This window comes from Dasypus novemcinctus, chromosome 3 (assembly GCF_030445035.2).
Source record: "Dasypus novemcinctus isolate mDasNov1 chromosome 3, mDasNov1.1.hap2, whole genome shotgun sequence".
NCBI lineage: Eukaryota > Metazoa > Chordata > Mammalia > Cingulata > Dasypodidae > Dasypus > Dasypus novemcinctus.
In genome coordinates, this window is record NC_080675.1 from 80,603,762 (window position 1) to 80,621,882 (window position 18,121).

An 18,121-nucleotide genomic window follows, 5' to 3' on the forward strand; every position below is an offset into this window, starting at 1 on the left:
CCTGGGCAGGCTGCACTTTCTTTCGTGCTGGGCGGCTCTCCTTATGGGGCGCACTCCTTGCACGTGGGGCTTCCCTACGCAGGGGACACCCCTGCGTGGCGCGGCACTCCTTGCGTGCATCAGCACTGCGCATGGGCCAGCTCCACACGGGTCAAGGAGGCCCGGGGTTTGAACCGCGGACCTCCCATGTGGTAGGTGGACGCCTATCCACTGGGCTAAGTCTGCTTCCCCATGTTGTCTTTCAAGTCACCATTTTGATTTTGGAAATTTGTGTGCATCTCGTTAATTAGTTATCTGAAATTCTGCGTCTTTTCTGGGACTTTGATATATTTCATTTCTTGGGTCATGTCTTCCATTTCTTTAGTATGGCTTGTAATTTTGTTTTGCTACTGTCTAGGCAGCTGATTAAGATGGTGAGTTTACTCTAATGCTCAATTTCTCTCTCTTTTGTAGGGATTTAATGGTGGGAGCCTGTGTGTTACTGCTGTTCTTTGATTCTTTTTCAATGTAGATCTTTAGGATTGTCCCTGTTGCTCAGAACTGAGCTCTGGACCCAGTAATGGGTTGCAGACTCGCTCTCTAGGGCCTTGGGGAGGGAGGCTATAAAGGCTGGAAAAAGCTTCTCTTACTAATTTACTTTTAATTTTCTCACATGCACGTCCTTGTCCTGTTAGCAGATGATACTCTTTGACAGCCACCTCTGTTCAGTGCCTGGTCAGAGTGTGTTCACTGCAACACAGACCTGATCAGTTTGATAGAGGATCCTGCCTGGAGGCTAAGAGCCTTGTAATTAAAACTTTCTCAGGTACAGTTCTCCAACCTTCACTGGCAGCCCCTTCCCTTTTCCTGGGTAAGAAATAATTCCACTCCCTTTTGCATCCTCAGCAATCAGTCCTAGTTAGTAGAGGGGGAGATTTGGAGGTTCAGATATCTTTAGTCCCGGATCTCTTTACGTCCCTAGCTGGCTCCCAAGGCAGACAATGGCATGTTCCCACCTGTCCTGGAATGGCTTTTGGGACACGGTAGATCAAATTTGTGGGAGCCTAAAGACTTTGTCCTTTTCTCTCCCTACTTTCCTAGGGAGGTGATCCCTGGGGCCCCCTTTGTCTGTTGCTGCTGGCCCCGAGGCCTGTGGGGGAGGTTCCTGGCAGTGGAAGCTGCTGCTTTTTCTTTTGAGCTACCAGGGGCTGGGTATTGAACCTGGTACTTCGTATGTGGAAAGCTGGCACCACATCAGCTTCCCTGAGTTGGTTTTTTTTGTTTGTTTTTGTTTTTTCAGGAGGCACTGCGAACCAAACCCAGCATCTCCCATGTGGGAGGCGAGTGCTCAATGGCTTGAGCCACATTTGTTCCCCCAGCTGCTACTTTTAACTCACTGTTTTGGCACTGCAATTCGTTTCCTTTTTCCCTTTCTCTTCTGGGTTATATCCAAAACCCTAGAAGATTTTTTTCCAGGCTGTTTCTGCCTGTCCTCTAGCTCTTCTTCTGGGAGAGAAGAGAGTTCTGTGTCTTTCTAGTCTGCTGTCTTCCCGAAAGTCCCCTGGGTCTTTAACTCTTCTCCCGCCTGTACCTGACTTGAGGGCCGAAACAATTGCTGCTGCCTTTGTTTGGGGGTGGGTTGAAACAGTAGCTGATCTCAGATCTTGGACCCAGCGATCCAAATTAACTCATGAAAGTTTTGATCAGTGATTGGCTGTGTACACCCCTTTTCTTGAGGAAGAGAAATTTTACATCCCTTCCTGTCAGCAGTAGCTAGCCAGGGACTGTATCTCACATTGGCCTGCTGTGAGAGTGGGAGATAGGCCCCACTGACTGCCACCTGGACAGAGCAAGTTACAGTTCTTTACCATAATTTATCAGCCTCTTTCTCCACTCTTTCTGGATATTATACAGTGTTCTGCTGGCCGCTTGAGCTTCAAAATGGTTTTTTCTCCATCTAAAATTGGCCTGTTTAATAGCTTCATTTTGGTGGAAGTACTGAGTCATGGAGCTCCCTGTTTGAGAGAGCTCTGCCACTTTCCTGGAAGAGCTCCGCCACTTTCCTGGAAGTCCCTGTTCTAGATTTTTGAAGTGTAATAGTGAACCGAATAGACAAAAATCCCTGTACACTTAGCTCAGAATCTTGTTTATGTAGCTTTTAATTTTTTTTTTTTTAATCAGTAGATGGTTTTCAGAACAGTTTTAAATTTACAGAAAAATCGAGCTGGTAGTGCATAGATTTTCCATTTAACCCCCTTACCCACACAGTGTCTTCTATTATTAACATCTTACATTAGTATGGTATGTTTGTTATAATTAATCAACCAATATTGATACATTAACTGAAAACTATAGTTTGTTTGTATTTCCTTTGTTTTTACCTAATGTCTTTTTTCTGTTTCAGGATCCCATTCAGGATATTGTCATGTCTCCTTAGAGTGTTCTTGATTGTGGTTGTTTTTCAGACTTTCCTTGTTTTTATGACTTTAACAGTTTAGAGGAGTATTGGTCAGGTATATCATAGGATGCCCCTCTATTGGAATTTGTCTGACGTTTTTCTCATGATTGGACTGGGGTTATGGGTTTTTGGGAAGATGATCACAGAGGTAAAGTGCCATTTTCATCACATCATATCAAGGGTACATACTATCAACATGGTTTATGAGCATTGATGTTGACCTCTTGATCATATGACTGAGAGTGTTTGTCAGTTTTCTCTAAAGTTACTCCCTTCCCCTTTCCCATCCTAGAGGGAAGTCACTATGTGCAGTCCACAATTAAGGAGTGGGCAGTTAAGGCTCTACCTCCTTGAGGGAGAGAGCATTTACATAAATTATTTGTAATGCTTCTATGTAGGAGATTTGTCTGTTCTCTCCTGCTTGTTTATTTATTCATTCATTTATTTATGTTGGCATGGACTCATGATATTTATTTTTACTTGGGTTATAATCCAATAGTACTTTATTTTATTGCTGAAATTGTACCCGCTTTGGCCATTGAGAGCTCTTTTGGTTGATTCCTATGCCCGTTTGACATATCCCCCCATCTTTTTTTTTTTTTTTAAAAGCACTTCCTTACTTTGTGGCACTATAAGATGCTCCAGGCTCATCTTGGGTATTCCCTGCGCCAGTCCCTAGAATCAGAAGTACAAGGTTCCTTTTATTGGAGAATGGTATTAAAAACAAGATCTGGTTTTAATGTTCCTTTCCCTCTCACTCCCTCTCCCACTTTCTTTTTCTGATCTAGTTACCATGGTTTTGGAATACAGCGGCCACGTCAACAACAGCCTGTTCCAAATAGTGATGCTGTCTTGAATTGCCCTGCCTGCATGACCACACTATGCCTTGATTGCCAAAGGTAATGGATGGATGTGAAAAACAAAAATACAAGTTGGTGGACCTTTATTTAAATTAGAAATAGACTTTTGAAAAGTGCTCAAGGAATCCTGATAAGTTTCTATACTCATATATTCTTGGTGCTACCTGACTAATCTTTATACAAATAATTTTGGTTATACATAGTTTTGTTATAAATAGCTTTTCTAATAAAGTCCTTATCGTTGCTAACAAGGATTCTGTGAAATTGCCTATATTTTGTGAAAGAATGAGGTAATTTCCCAAATACATAAACTCTTGTATTTTTCCGTTCTTTCTTTTTCTTTTTTTGTGGGCATATATTTATTTATTTATTTATTTTTTGAGAAACGGGGGCTTAATCCTCGTATGTGGGAAGCTGGCGTTCAACCACAGAGCCACATCAGCTCCCAGTGTTGGTTTTTTCATTTGTTTGCCTGTTGTTCTATTTTTGTTTAGGAGGCACTGGGGACTGAACCCGGGACCTCTCATGTGGGAAGCAGGTACTCAAGCACTTGAGGCACATTGCTCCCCTGTATGTATTTTTAAGATTGGATTATAGTCTTACCTGGCTAAGTACAAGGTGATATTAGAGGTTAAATTTGGAGCTAGTGAATGGGCAGTCCAAATTCACTCTTTTCAGCCAGTTACATATTTCTGTTGTATGTGGTTTTTTTTAAAGATACTTAGATTACACAAATGTCACATAAAAAGTATAGGGGATTCCCATACGCCCTGGTCCCTACACCTCTTACATTTTCCCACATTAACAACATCCTTTATTAGTGAGGTACATTCATTGCAATTGGTGAACATATTTTGGAGCATTACCACTAAGTGTGGATTAAAGTTTTCATTGTAGTTTGCACTCTCTCCCACCCAGTTCTGTGGGTTATGGCACAATATATAATGGCCTGCATCTGTCATTGCAGTGTCATTTAGGATAATTCCCAGGTCCCAAAAGTGCCCCCGTATTATACCTGTTTTTCCTTTTCCCTTCCCTTAGAACCTCCAGTGGCTACTGCCTCCACAGCAATGAAATAATTTCTTCCATTGCTAGACTTACAATAAGTCTATAGTAGAATACCAGTAAGTCTACTTTAGTCCATAGTTCATTCCTCAATCCCGAGGATTCTTGTATGGTGATGTCCATTCCACCTCTAATTGAGAGGGAGTGGCAATCCCATGGGGCCGATGGATGGGACTCTCTTGCTTGTAGTTGTAGATTCTTTTGTTTCCTTGGATGGTAGTTGTCCATCATCACCTCCTTGTTAGTGAAACCAATGTGCTAGAGAGTAGGTATTGCAACTCTGTTGAGATTCAGGGCCCAGCTGGCACATGGACAGCTCAAAGATTTAAGTCTCTTGGATGTATACATACCAACTCTTGTACTAATTATAGGTTCAAATAGAAGGACAGAAGAGCCATGTGTAGGAAAACCACAACTGAGTCCAACTCTTGTCACACTGGGGAGCATAAATTCCAAAGCAAGGCACCAAACTCTTGAACTATCTGCCCTGAGTATAGTGTCTGGATGTCTCCATGTTGTATGAAGTTTAAGGAAGTTTAAGGAGGGAAAAAGAAGAGCAACTTACTAAGTGGGAGAAAAAGTAAGAAAATATTAAGTGAATGAAGGGAACAAAGAAAACTATCTATTCATTGGGTTGGAGGAGTAGATACTATAAAATTAGAAGCTTTTTAAGCTTTTAAAACTGTAGCTTTTATTAAAATGGTAACCAGAATGCAACTACCTGTAATGACAGCAGGGCAGAGCCTCAGGTCATAACAGGAAAAGACATAGTCAAAGATTCTTGAAATACCTGTCAAGTTTTCAACAACTTTTCTTGTCTTTCCAAGTTTGAAGAGCAAATCAAATTTTCTTCTGAGATGAAAATTACTCTTAAAGTGAATACATTCATTCTCTGTGCTATTTATTCATTAAAGTTTCTTCCTAGTCTTAAAAACAATCCTTAACATTTCTTTAAATTTGTTGTTTTGTTTCCATGTCTTCACTTTGATTGGTATTTCAGTAAGTTTTTGGTTTTCACAAATTTTATCTAATTGAATAAATATCAAAATAGAACATACAACCCAAATTCTCCATCTCATTTTCCTCTTAGGCATGAATCATACAAAACTCAGTATAGAGCAATGTTTGTGATGAATTGTTCTGTCAACAAAGAGGAGATTTTAAGATACAAAACCCCAGAGAACAAGAAGAAAAGGCGGGGCCATAAGAAGTTGAAGTCCTTCCATGGAGGTGCTGCAGAGCAGGCAGAGACAGAAGCAGAAGAAATCTATCACCCGGTCATGTGCACCGAATGTTCCACTGAAGTGGCAGTCTACGATAAGGATGAAGTCTTCCATTTTTTCAATGTTTTAGCAAGCCATTCCTAAATAGCGTAGTTGGCATTCTCTTGCCCAATACTGGGTGTAAGGCAAATATAGACAGTTATTTTTTCTCCTGCCTATTCCTATCATTAAGTGACATTTTGAATTGTTATTTGAGGAACCAGTGTTTTATCTGTATGAAAGAAAATGGTTGTCTTCAGTCTGTTCCCCTCTTCACCCCTTCCCCTTAGCACTAATGGGACTGATTATTTGTTTCCTTTTTCATGACATTTGGAAACTGTAGGTAGGGCTTTTTACTTATTAAAACTCTTTACAATGAAAATGTTCTGGAGTTATAAGGAATCTTTATTTTAGAATGTTATTGTTAGTTTGGATATACCCTTGGTGTGATTAAACTAGAAACTGTTTCCTGACTTCTGTCTGTATTGTTTTTGCTAAAAAGTATTTTTATTCCCCCCATTCCCCAGAATGGAGTAATAGTATTTAGTAACTGTTACAATTATGTGGCATTGGTATTATGCTATGCCTTGAGTACCACAGGTCTGTCCCTAAAAGGATTGTACTTAACCAGTATTCTAAATTTAAACAATTAGCATATTAAGTTAGAAATTCATGGTGAGGGACAGCAACCTCACTTTCCAATCTTAGGTTTAAAAATCCTGTTGCCACTTCATGTTCCTACCAATTTCTCCCTTCTGTTGCCACAACAAAGGCAGATTGCTTTTTGCACTGACAATATAAAAATCATTAGTGGTAGCTTGGGGAAATTGTGATATAGGCATCTCTGCATTTTATTATATTATTCATTTATTTAAAAGAATGCTATGATTGGATTATTTTCAAAAACAACATTAGAAAACTTTGGGTCCTCTTATTATTCTGACAGAAAAGATGTGGTAGAGTGACAGGTCAGGAAATATGTTGTAGTTAAGGTTCTACCATGCTACCCTTAGGTGAATCCTTTGAGCTCTAGTTTTCTTACCTATGAAATGAAATGATTAGACTAGAGCAGTGATTCTCCACAGAGGTCAGAGCTCATCAAAGCTTGAGGGGGACCTATACATACCTCCTCAGAGAAGGAAATGTCCCCATTAGAGAAAACTTGTCCTCACCATCTCCTTGCCATCTGTGCTTTCTGAAAGCTACATGTAAAGAGAGCTGGAACCACTGGTTATGTGTTATTTATGAATGGAATGGAGGCAGAGAAATTATAAAGAACCTGTACTAGGGAATCCCCAATATCTTTTTTTTTTTTAAAGATTTATTTTTAAATTTATTTCTCTCCCCCCCCCCCCCGCCCAGTTGTCTGCTCTGTGTCCATTTGCTGTGTGTTCTTTCTGTGTCTGCTCAGTGGCACCAGGAATCTGTGTCTCTTTTGTTGTGTCGTTTTTGCTGCATCACCTCTGTGTGTGTGTGGTGCCACTCCTGGACAGGCTGTGCTTTTTTTCACATGGGGTGGCTCTCCTTGCAGGGTGCATTCCTTGCACGTGGGCATCCCTATGTGGGGGACACCCCTCCGTGGCATGGTACTCCGTGCGCACGGCAGCATTGCATGTGGGCCAGCTCACCACACGGGTCAGGAGGCCCTGGGTTTGAACCCTGGACTTCATGTATTGTAGGTGGATGCTCTGTCAGTTGAGCCTTGTATGTTTCCCCCCAATATCTTAATAGCTAGCAAATTTGATAATTTTTATAGCATGTTGATAGCTCTCTGATTGGAAGCAATGTATATGCTTCTAGATGTTTCAACATATTGCCAAGTGATATGTTATAGGTTAACACAGTTTATTTATTTTAACCTTGTCTTTGGTATATTGTAGCTTTGTAAGATTTCCTTCTGTCTTTTTTCATTGCAAAATGAAAGCACTTTCTTTCCAAATCCCATAACCCCCCTTTATTGCACTCCCATTCCTACCTCCAGTGGGAAGTTCTCAGTGGTCTTCAGCATAAAAATTACCTAGAGTGGATGTTACAAAAAAAGCACAAAAGCACATTGTTGGAGCCCTTCTCTGACAATATGACTCAATAATAAAAGTGAGGCAGAAAACCAAGATGTTGTAACAAGAAGAAAGTGGGCCAAAATAGACAATAATATATTTCAATACTATAAAATATAAAATTATGTACAACTGATTTTTATGTCCTTTTAACTTTTTAATCCTTGAATTTCATCATGTATAAAGAAACAGTTGGAGAATATTGTTTGAGTTTGAAGCAGAAAGGGCTACAACAGTTTTTCCACTTCAATTTAATGCATGGCTTTGAATATATTTTCTGTTCTTTTGTTTTGTTAGGATGCTATCTACAATTATTCAACAACCTCAGATTTTTCACCAATCATAGGCTTCCCAGCATAGCCTTCTCATGTTTTATAATAGTTGTTTTCTCCTACCTCTGTGTTACACAGTTACAGATCAACCATTAGGGGACCACTTGTGGTCCTGATCTGCCTCAACTCCTTTTTAAAATGAAGCACAAATCATTTACTATTTAAATGAGGTTTAAATAAACATGTGGCCCTAGAGCTATGGTTTGGGTATCCCACTGAAGCTAATTGTTCTTTTTTCCCAATCAGCTTTGCTTACTGTATTAGTTTTCTACTGCTGGTAGGAAATGACTACAAATTTAGCTGGCTAAAACGTACATTTATTATCTCAAGATTTTTGTGAACCAGGAGTCTTGGGTACAGCGTAGCAGCGTAGCAGTGAGACTCAGGGTCTCAAACAGGGTTGTAATTCAATTTTTGGCCAGGTTGCATTTTCATTTGGAGACTTGATAGGGAGGAGTCTGCTTCCAAGCTCTCTCAAGTTATTGGCAGAACTCATCTGCTAATAATTGTAGGACTGTTGTTGCAGTTTTCTTGCTCGTTGTCAGTCAAAAGCTGCTGTCAGCTCCTAGAGGCCACTCATAGTTCCTTACCATGTGGCTTGCTTGAAAGGCCTTCTCATAAGATTGCAGGTGACTACTTTAAAGCGAGCAAGAGTCTAATCTTGGGGTGTGCCCACTCCCTCTTTTCAGAGATTTAGGAGTTTCACTGATGAAATAGGCCCACTTGGGATAATCTCCCTTTTTAAGTAATTCAAATTTGGGACCTTAATTACAACTGTAAAATGTCTTTACATTTGTCATACTCTATTTGCTAGAAGCAAGTCACAGGTACTGTCCATGTTCAAGGGGTGGAGATTATATAGGCTGCAGGTACCAGGGGAACCCTGGGTCTACAGTAGTGGACTGCCTGCCATTTCCTTTTGGCTTGATTTCATCTTGTCTTGGGACTTGGGTAGCCAAGTTCTACAGGTTGTATGATTTATACCTTTAGATATGAAAATATACACAACATTGAAGCTTTCCCTTAAGTGTGAAAAGGGTACAAGATTTATCAATGTTTATATGATGTGTGTTTCCATATGTGTTATACATGGACTGTTTGTGCTTGCCTCTTTCTCTGCTCCTCCTCACTCCTGTAAACATTGCATTCATAACCCCACAGGTCTCCCTTACAGGAGCCACTGTTCAGGCCCTCCGAACCATTATTTGGAACTGAAGGAGACAGGCTGTTAGGAACTGTATCATATCAATATTAAGATGCAGCCTTTTCCAATGTTGAACTTTCTTTGTAGTTGTGAATTTTTGAAAGGATTGTTCTTTTTGAAGTTATTTGACTATAATTAACATTTATATCAGGTATGATTTCTTAGCAATCATTGTGTGTACATGGGGATTCTTTTGGAATAAAAAACTTCTAATTGTTTCCCAATTAATGAAACTTGTATATGTTCTAAATTTAAAAATTAATTAAGTATATGTATGAGTTAAATTAAATGTTTCTTAATTTTAATTTTGTAGTTTTACTTTCTTATTTTAGAACCAATACCCCCTCCTCCACCATTTCCCTCTTCCCTTCCAATATCTCAGATGTTTTCCTGTGCTTCGGAAAAGTTTGTGGGCTGTAGGCACTCTGCTTACAGTGCCAAATAGCTAAGAATTCCTATGGATCAGTAAGCGGAGGGAAAAGGTTGACAGCAGTTTACCAACTTACCATGCTCCTAATTAGGCAAGTTCATTAATTCTAAATAATGTAACAAATTTGACTATCTGTTAATATGTGTTGGTTTATGGGATTCAGGAAATCACAGGAAAATTTGTCTTGAGACTAAAGCAAACTCTAGATAACATTTTTTTTTTTAAGGATTTATTTTATTTATTTGTCCCCTTCCCCCTTGTTTGCAGTTGTGTGTCTGCTCTCTGTGTCCGTTTGCAGTGTGTGCTCTGTGTCTACTCCTCTTTAGGAGGCACCGGGAACCAAACCTGGAATCTCCCATGTGGAGAAGAGGTACTCAAATCATCTGAGCCACCTCATCTCCCTGGTTTGGTGTATATCTCATTGTCTTTCCTCTTTGTGTCTCTTTTGTTGCGTCATTTTGTTGCGCCAGCTCAAACCTTCCCACAGTTCACCCTTTCCAGGAGGCACCGGAAATTGTACCCGGGACCTCCCTTGTAGTAGGTGGAAGCCCAATCACTTGAACCACATCCACTTCCCTAGGCAACATATTTTCCATTTAGATTGTCATCCTTTTATTTTATGAAATAAGTCCACTGCAAAGTACTTTTCAATAAATTGACTCTTATTTCCTACGTGTTGAATTAAAAGTATAAAATCTCCTTTCCCCCTCCCCACTGCTGAAGCTATCAATAGTGAAGTAAGAGCTTAAGTTAGAAAGTGGGAACAATTTTGAAAAATTTCTCAGTACCCTCCAGAGTCTTTCCTCAAATCTTTTTTTTTTTTTTTAATCGTCTTTTCCCATTCTTTCTTCATAAGTATATATTCTAGAGCAGAGCTGCTCCATTCCATGTGGGGTAGCTTCTACAACTTGGCTCCATTTTCCTCTTTTGTCTGAGATCTCAATGAACTTTCCTCTATCCACTCACCTTTCCCTTTGTCTCCTGATTTCTCTTTCTCCTTATCTTTTCTTTTCAGTGTTACCAAATGCCAGGGCCTAGAGATACAAAGTGGGAGGAGATACATTGTTTTTCCTTTCATGGTATTTACTGTTGGTGGATGAAGGCAGACATCAAAACAAATAGGTCCATTTCGGATAGTAACTATGATACAAAGGTAAGGGGGTAGCTGCTAGAAGCGAGTGACTGGAGGTGTATGTTATAAATTTAAAGAGCTAAGAGAAGTCCTAAAGAAGTGACATTTAAGTTGAAATCTGAATTTGAGAAGAAGCTCCACATGTGAAGATAAGGGGGAGGAGTGGATCAGACAGAAATGCAAGTTGCAAAGGTCGTAAGGCAAGATCTCATTTGGTATATATGATAAACAGCAAGGCCCCTGTAGCTTGAGCCTCGTGAACCAAGAGGGAGACCATTTGGAAAGGTAAGCCCAGTAATGAGCCTTGAATGCCATGCTAAGTGGTTTGGATTTTGTTTTAGGTGTAATAGGAAAAATCAAAGGATTTTAAATAGAAGGGTGATGTGATCCCTGAAGTGTAGCATGACCCAGGTAATGTGATACTATAGGTCCATATAGGTCTGGGGTGGTCCAGGAATGTGAAAAAAAATTGTGATACACAGGGCAGGATTGAAAACAGCTGGGTTAGAGGCTGTTAAGGTATGGATTTGCCAAAAGGCCCACCCACCACATGCTTCACCAACCCTGCCCCTGGACAATTCCCACTCTGAGGAATAAGGAGCCAGTAAAAAGTTGTAGTTTTCAATCCCTCTTTTGCATAAGGCAGACCAATGACAATGTTGGGACTCACAAGTCCTAATTTATGTTAGGGGGAAGGAGGGGAACCCAGCTTCAATAAAGCAGCATCCCTAGCCCCAGCAGGCGTGACTTGCGCAACTCGTATGAGCAGGCCCACACCCCACCTTGAGTGTGTACTTTTAAATTCTGCTACTAAAAAAGATTTAATTTATAGTGTTAAAATTTTTAAAATATTTGATTTGTACAAAAGATACATGTTACATATGTAAGTTATGAATAATATCAGTTAAAATGAATGCCTCTGACCTCATTACATAGCTTAAGTCCTACAACATTACCAGTAACTGCATTTGTGTACTTCTTCCTTACCCTTCCTCCCTGCCTCCCTGTAAAGGTAAGCAGTAGCCTGAATTTTGAGTTTAAAAATTAGTTCAATCATATTTGTTTGTATTCCAAAATAATATATTGTTTGGCTTTGCATATAGTCTTCTCTGATTTGCTTTTTTTACAATTGGTATTTGTGTTTCTAGGTTTCATCTTCATTGTTAGGTATAGTTGTAGCTCATTTTCTCTGTTGTATAATACTCCATTATGTTAATATACCATACATTATTCTTGTGCTGATGGACATTTGAGTAGTTTTCCTAATTTATTTACTATTATAAACATTGCTGCTATGAACTTCTTACACATGTTTCTTGATGCATAGTTGCAGAAATTTCTCTAGGATATAAATTTAGGGGTGGTGATTGTAGGTTGTAGTGTGTGTGGTAGTTCAGTTTTCAAGATTGTGCCAAATTGTTTTCCATAGTAGTTATGCCAATTTACATACCCTGAAGGAAAACTTGTAAGAAATTCCATAGATCTCCTTTCTTGCCGATACTTGGTATTATCAGATTTACTTTAAAAAAAAAAAGATTTATTTATTTATTTATTTCTCTCCCCTTCCCCCACCCCAGTTGTCTGTTCTGTGTGTTTATTTGCTGTGTGTTCTTCTTTGTTCCCTTCTGTTGTTGTCAGCGGCACAGGAATCTGTGTTTCTTTTTTTTGTTGTTGCGTCATCTTGTTGTGTCAGCTCTTCGTGTGTGCGGCACCATTCCTGGGCAGGCTGCACTTTCTTTCGTGCTGGGCGGCTCTCCTTATGGGGCGCAATCCTTGTGTGTGGGGCTCCCCTACATGGGGACACCCCTGCGTGGCATGAACTCCTTGCGCGCATCAGCACTGCGCATGGGCCAGCTCCACATGGGTCAAGGAGGCCTGGGGTTTGAACCGTGGACCTCCCATGTGGTAGATGGATGCCCTAACCACTGGACTAAGTCTGCTTCCCCAGATTTACTTTTTATCCACTTAAAGAATATAAAACTATTTTTCACTTTGGTCTTAATTTCTGTTTTCCTGATTACTGCCTTTTTTCTTTGTTTTTTAGGAGGTACTGGAGATTGAACCTGGGACCTCTAACATTGGAAGCAGGTGCTCAAACCACTGAGCTATACCTGTTCCCTTTTTTTTTTAAATTAAAAAATACATTCTGGGTAGCGATCTGTTGTGAGTGATATGTGTTGCAAACAACTTCCTTCATTTTGTGACTTGTCATTTCACCTTCTTTATAGTTTCTTTTAATGAAAAAGTTCTTTTAATTGTGGTAACATACAACATAAAATCTTCCATCTTAGCCTCTTTCAAGTGTACAAGTTAGTGGTGTTAATTACATTCACAATATTGTGCTACCATCACCACCACCCATTACCAAAACTTTTTCATCACCCCAAACCATTAAGCAATAACTCCTTCTTCCCCTCTCTCAGCCCCTGGTAACCTGTAATCTACTTTATGTCCCTGTGAAATTTGGTTCTTTTAGGTATTTCATAAAAGTAAGATCATTTAATATTTGTCCTTTTATGTCTTGCTTATTTCACTCAACATCATGTCCTCAAGGGTAATCCATCTTGTAACATGCATCAGAACTTCATTCCTTTCTTGTTTAAAGAAAAAAAATGTTTTATTAACTACCACACTGTTATAATACACTTTATTTTCCCCTCCCCCTTTCCCTCTGCCTGCCCCCTGCCCTGCTGTTTTTGCTGTCTGTGTCCATTCGCTGTGTGATCTTCTGTATCTATTTCTCTTTTTGTCTTTCTCTTCTTGCTTTTCTCCTCTAGCATTCACCAGGATTCGCTCCTGGGGAACTGTGATGTGGAAAGAGGTTCCCTGTCACTTGTGCACCTCAGTTCCTGATTTCTGTCGCGCCTCACCTTGACTCTCCCCTTTGTCCCTCTTTTGTTGCATCATTATCTTGCCGCATGACTCACTTGCACGGGCACTGGCTTGCCATGCAGACAGTTGGCTTGTCACCTGGGCATTTGCATGGGCACTCAGCTTGCCACACAGGAACTTGGCTTGCCACAGAGGCATTTGCATGGGCACTAGGCTTGCCACGCAGGCATTTGTGTGGGCACTCGACTCACCGCACAGGCACACTTTTTTTTTTTTAATCAGGAGGCTCCAGGGATTGAACCTGGTTCCTCCCAGATGGTAGGTGGAAGCCCAATGACTTGAGCCACATCTGCTTCCTGAGAGTTGGGAAATATTGTGCTATTATTTCCTAAGATACTCTTTCTGCCCCCTTTCCCTTCTCTTCTTCTGGAACTCCTATGACATGTATGTTGTTGCATTTCATATTATCATTCAACTCTCTGAGCCTTTTCTCAATTTTTTTCCATTCTTTTCTCCCATGAATTTCAGCTGCCTTCAGTATCACTTATTCTTCTTTTATTTTGAGTCTCCTGTTGTATTCCTCTGATGTGTTTCTGATCTTGCCTATTGTGTCTCATTTCCATGAGTTGTTACTTTTCAATTCAGGTTTTCAAATTCTTCTTTGTGCTTGCTCAATGCCTTCATGATGTCTTTCATGATGTCGTTTATCTCATATCATCTTTTTTTTTAAAAGATTTATCTTTTATTTATTTCTCTCCCCTTCCACCCGCCCCCCCCCCCCCCCAGTTGTCTGCTCTCTGTGTCCATTCGCTGTGTGTTCTTCTGTGTCTGCTTCTATCCTTATCAGCGGCACTGGGAATCTTGTGTTTCTTTTTGTTGCATCATCTTGTTGTGTCAGCTCTCCGTGTGTGTGGTGCCATTCTTGGGCAGGCTGCACCTTCTTTCGCGCTGGGCGGCTCTCCTTACGGGGTGCACTCCCTGTGTGTGGGGCTCCCCTACGCAGGGGACACCCCTGCATGGCACGGCACTCCTTGCGTGCATCAGCACTGCACATGGGCCAGCTCCACACGGGTCAAGGAGGTCCGGGATTTGAACCGTGGACCTCCCATGTGGTAGGCCCTATCCATTGGGCCAAGTCTGCTTCCCTCATATTGTCTTTCAACTCATTAATTTGATTTTGGAAATTTGTGTGCATCTCATTAATTAGTTGTCTCAAATCCTGTGTCTTTTATGGGACTTTGATATGTTCCTTTTCTTGGGCCATGTCTTCCATTTCCTTAGTATGGCTTGTAATTTTTTGCTGCTGTCTAGGCATCTGATTAGGATGATGAGTTTACTCTGATGCTCAATTTCCTTCATAGGGATTTAGTAGTGTTACTGCTGTTCTTTGATTCTTCTTTCAACCTGGGTCTTTAGAATTGTCCCGTTAGTTGCTCAGAACTGGGCTCTGGACCCAATAATGGGTTGCAGACCCACTCTCTAGGGTCTTGGGGAGGGAGGCTATAAAGGCTGGAAAAAGCCTCTCACTTAATTTCCTCATGTGCACTTCCTTGATCTGCCAGCAGAGGGTGCATCTTATAGCTGTATATATATATACGCACATACTATGGAATATTATTTCTCTGTCAGTTGATGGAAACTTGGGTTGTTTCCATCTTGGCAATTGAATTATGCCACTTTGAACATTGGAGTGCAGATGTCTGTTCGTGTACCTGCTCTCAGATCATCTGGGTGTTGCCGGGTCACATGGCACATCTATATCTGACTTCCACAGGAAATACCAAACAGTCCTCCACAGTGGCTGTACCGTCCTACATTTCCACCAACAGTGAATATGCATTCCTTTCTCTCTACATCCTCTCCAACTCTTGTACTTTATTATTATTATTTTTAATAGTGGCCATTATAGTAGGTGTGAAATGAAATCTCATTGTAGCTTTGATTTGCATTTCCCTAACAGCCAGTGATATTGGACATTTTTTCCTTTTTTTTTTTTTTTTGCCATTTGTATTTCTTCTTAAAAAAAAAAGTCTATTCAGGTCTTTTGCCCATTTTTCAATCAGGCCATTTGTCTGCCTATTGTTGAGTTGTAGGGTCTCTGTATATCATGGATATTAGACCCTTGTCAAATGTGTGACTTCCAAATATTTTCCCCCATTGAGTAAGCTGCCTTTTTACCTTCTTCACAAAGTCATTTGAGGTGCAGAAGTGTTTAATTTTGAGGAAGTCCCCTTTATTTTTTCTTTTGTTGTTTGTGCTTGGGTGTAAGGTTTAAGAGCTCCCCATCTACTACAAGATCTTGTAGATGTTTTCCTACATTATCTTCTGTAGTTTTATGGTTCTGGCTTTTATGTTTAGGTCTTTTATCCATTTTGAGTTGATTCTTGTATAGGGAGTGAGATAGGGGTCTTCTTTCATTCTTTTGGTTGTAGCACATTTATTGAGGAGACTGTTCTGTCCCAGAAAAGTGGACTTGGTAAGCTTTTCAAAGATCAGTTGACAGTAGAGGTGTAGGTCTATTTCTGAACTCTCAATTCTATTCCATTGATCAATGTGTCTATCTTTAATCCAAAGATTTTTTTTTTTAAGGTTTATTTTTTATTTATTTCTGTCCTCTTCCCCCACTCCCCCCAGCTGTCTGCTCTCTGTGTCCATTCGCTGTGTGTTCTTCTGTGACCACTTCTATCCTTACCAGCGGCACCCGGAATCTGTGTTTCTTTTTGTTGTGTCACCTTGTTGTGTCAGCTCTCCGTGTGCAGCACCATTCTTGGGCAGGCTGCACTTTCTTTCACGCTGGGCGGCTCTCCTTACGGGGCGCAATCCTTGTGCGTGGGGTTCCCCTATGCGGGGGCCACCCTTGCGTGGCATGGCACTCCTTGCACGCATCAGCACTGTGCATGGGCCAGCTCCACATGGGTCAAGGAGGCCTGGGGTTTGAACCGCGGACCTCCCATGTGGTAGGTGGATGCCCTGTCCATTGGGCCAAGTCTGCTTCTGTAATCCGAAGATTTTTTGACCACTGTAGTTTTATAATACACTTCAAGTTCTGGAAGTGTGAGTCCTCTGACTTCACTCTTACTTTTTAGGATGTTTTTGACCATGCAGGACCCCTTTCTCTTCCAAATAAATTTAGAATTAACTTTTCTATTTCTGTAAAGTAGGCTGTTGGGATTTTGACTGGGATTACATTGAATCTATAAATCAATTTGGGTAGAATTGGCATCTTCATAATGTTCAGTCTTCTAATCCATGAACACAGAATGTCCTTCCATTTGTTTAAGTCTTTGATTTATTTTAGTAATATTTTATAATTTTTCTGTGAACAATTCTTCTACATCCTTAAATTTATTCCTAGATATTCCTAGATATTCCTAGATATTGCTAGATATCCCTAGCAATATTTAGTTGCTATTTCGAATGAAATATTTTTCTTGATTTCTTCTGATTGTTCCTTGCTTGTGTTTAGAAACACTACTGATTTTTGGGTGTTGATTTTGTACTCTGCCACTTTGTTGAATTCACTTTTCCCCCTGCTGAGATAGCTCCCTTGTCTGTTTGCTCATTGTTTTTGCTTGTTGTTGCACTTGTTGTCTGCTTGTTGTTTTTTCCTCATTGTTTTTTTCTTTAGGAAGCACGAGGAACCAAACCCAGGTCTCCCATATGGGAGACAGGTGCTCAACTGCTCCCCCGCTGAATTCATTTTTGGCTCTAGTAGGTTTGTTGTGGATTGTCCAGGATTTTCTGTGTATAGGATCATGTCACCTGCACACAGTGAAAGTTTTAATTCTTCCTTTCCAATTTAAATGCTCTTTTTTCTTGTCTAATTGCTCTGGCAGGACTTACAGTACAATGCTGAATAACAGTGATGAGAGTGGACATTGTTACTTGTTTTTGTTTTTGACTTATTTTCTATTTTATATGAGTATAGCTACCCCAGCTCTCTTCTGGTTACTACTTGCCTGGTATATTTTTCTCATCTTTTTACTTCTAACCTACTCGTATCTCTTGCATATAGTTGGGTGATGCTTTTTAATCCATTCTGCCAATTTCTGCCTTTTGATTAGAGAGTTTAATCCATTTACATCTGAAATAACTACTGACAATGCGGAACTTTTTTTTAAGTTTATTTACCTTTGTAAATTTCATTAAAATGGCTCAAAAAGTAAAATCACGAGGAAGAACATGTGCACAAAATTCACAAAGATGTAAATTCAATTATGTCTGTACATCCAAGGAATGGGATCAAATATTACACAGGCAGGAAGGTACCAAAACTTTAGTTGAGTAATTTTACATAAAAGGATTTACATAATAGGGTTCACATTGGACATAGGCTATGCGTGTGGTCACTGCGTATGAGTTTACTCAAATCTATGAAAGAATGGTGCCAGACAGTAGTACCCTTGCACCCTTTACTCTGATGGGCAAAAGAAAGAAACTAGAATTAGTTTTGAAGATATTAAGGTATTATATAGTGAAAAGAGGATACAATCTATAGCAGACCTTGCCC

At 40.2% G+C, this 18,121-nt stretch overlaps 1 non-coding gene across 1 annotated transcript; it reads left to right on the plus strand.

Annotated features, from left to right (window-relative positions):
* Window positions 1-366: 366 nt before the first annotated feature.
* On the plus strand, window positions 367-9,522 carry LOC101446162 (uncharacterized). Its single transcript, XR_009185028.2, has 2 exons — window positions 367-3,336; window positions 5,453-9,522. It is a non-coding gene; the product is annotated as an uncharacterized protein (transcript).
* The last annotated feature ends 8,599 nt before the right edge of the window (window positions 9,523-18,121 follow it).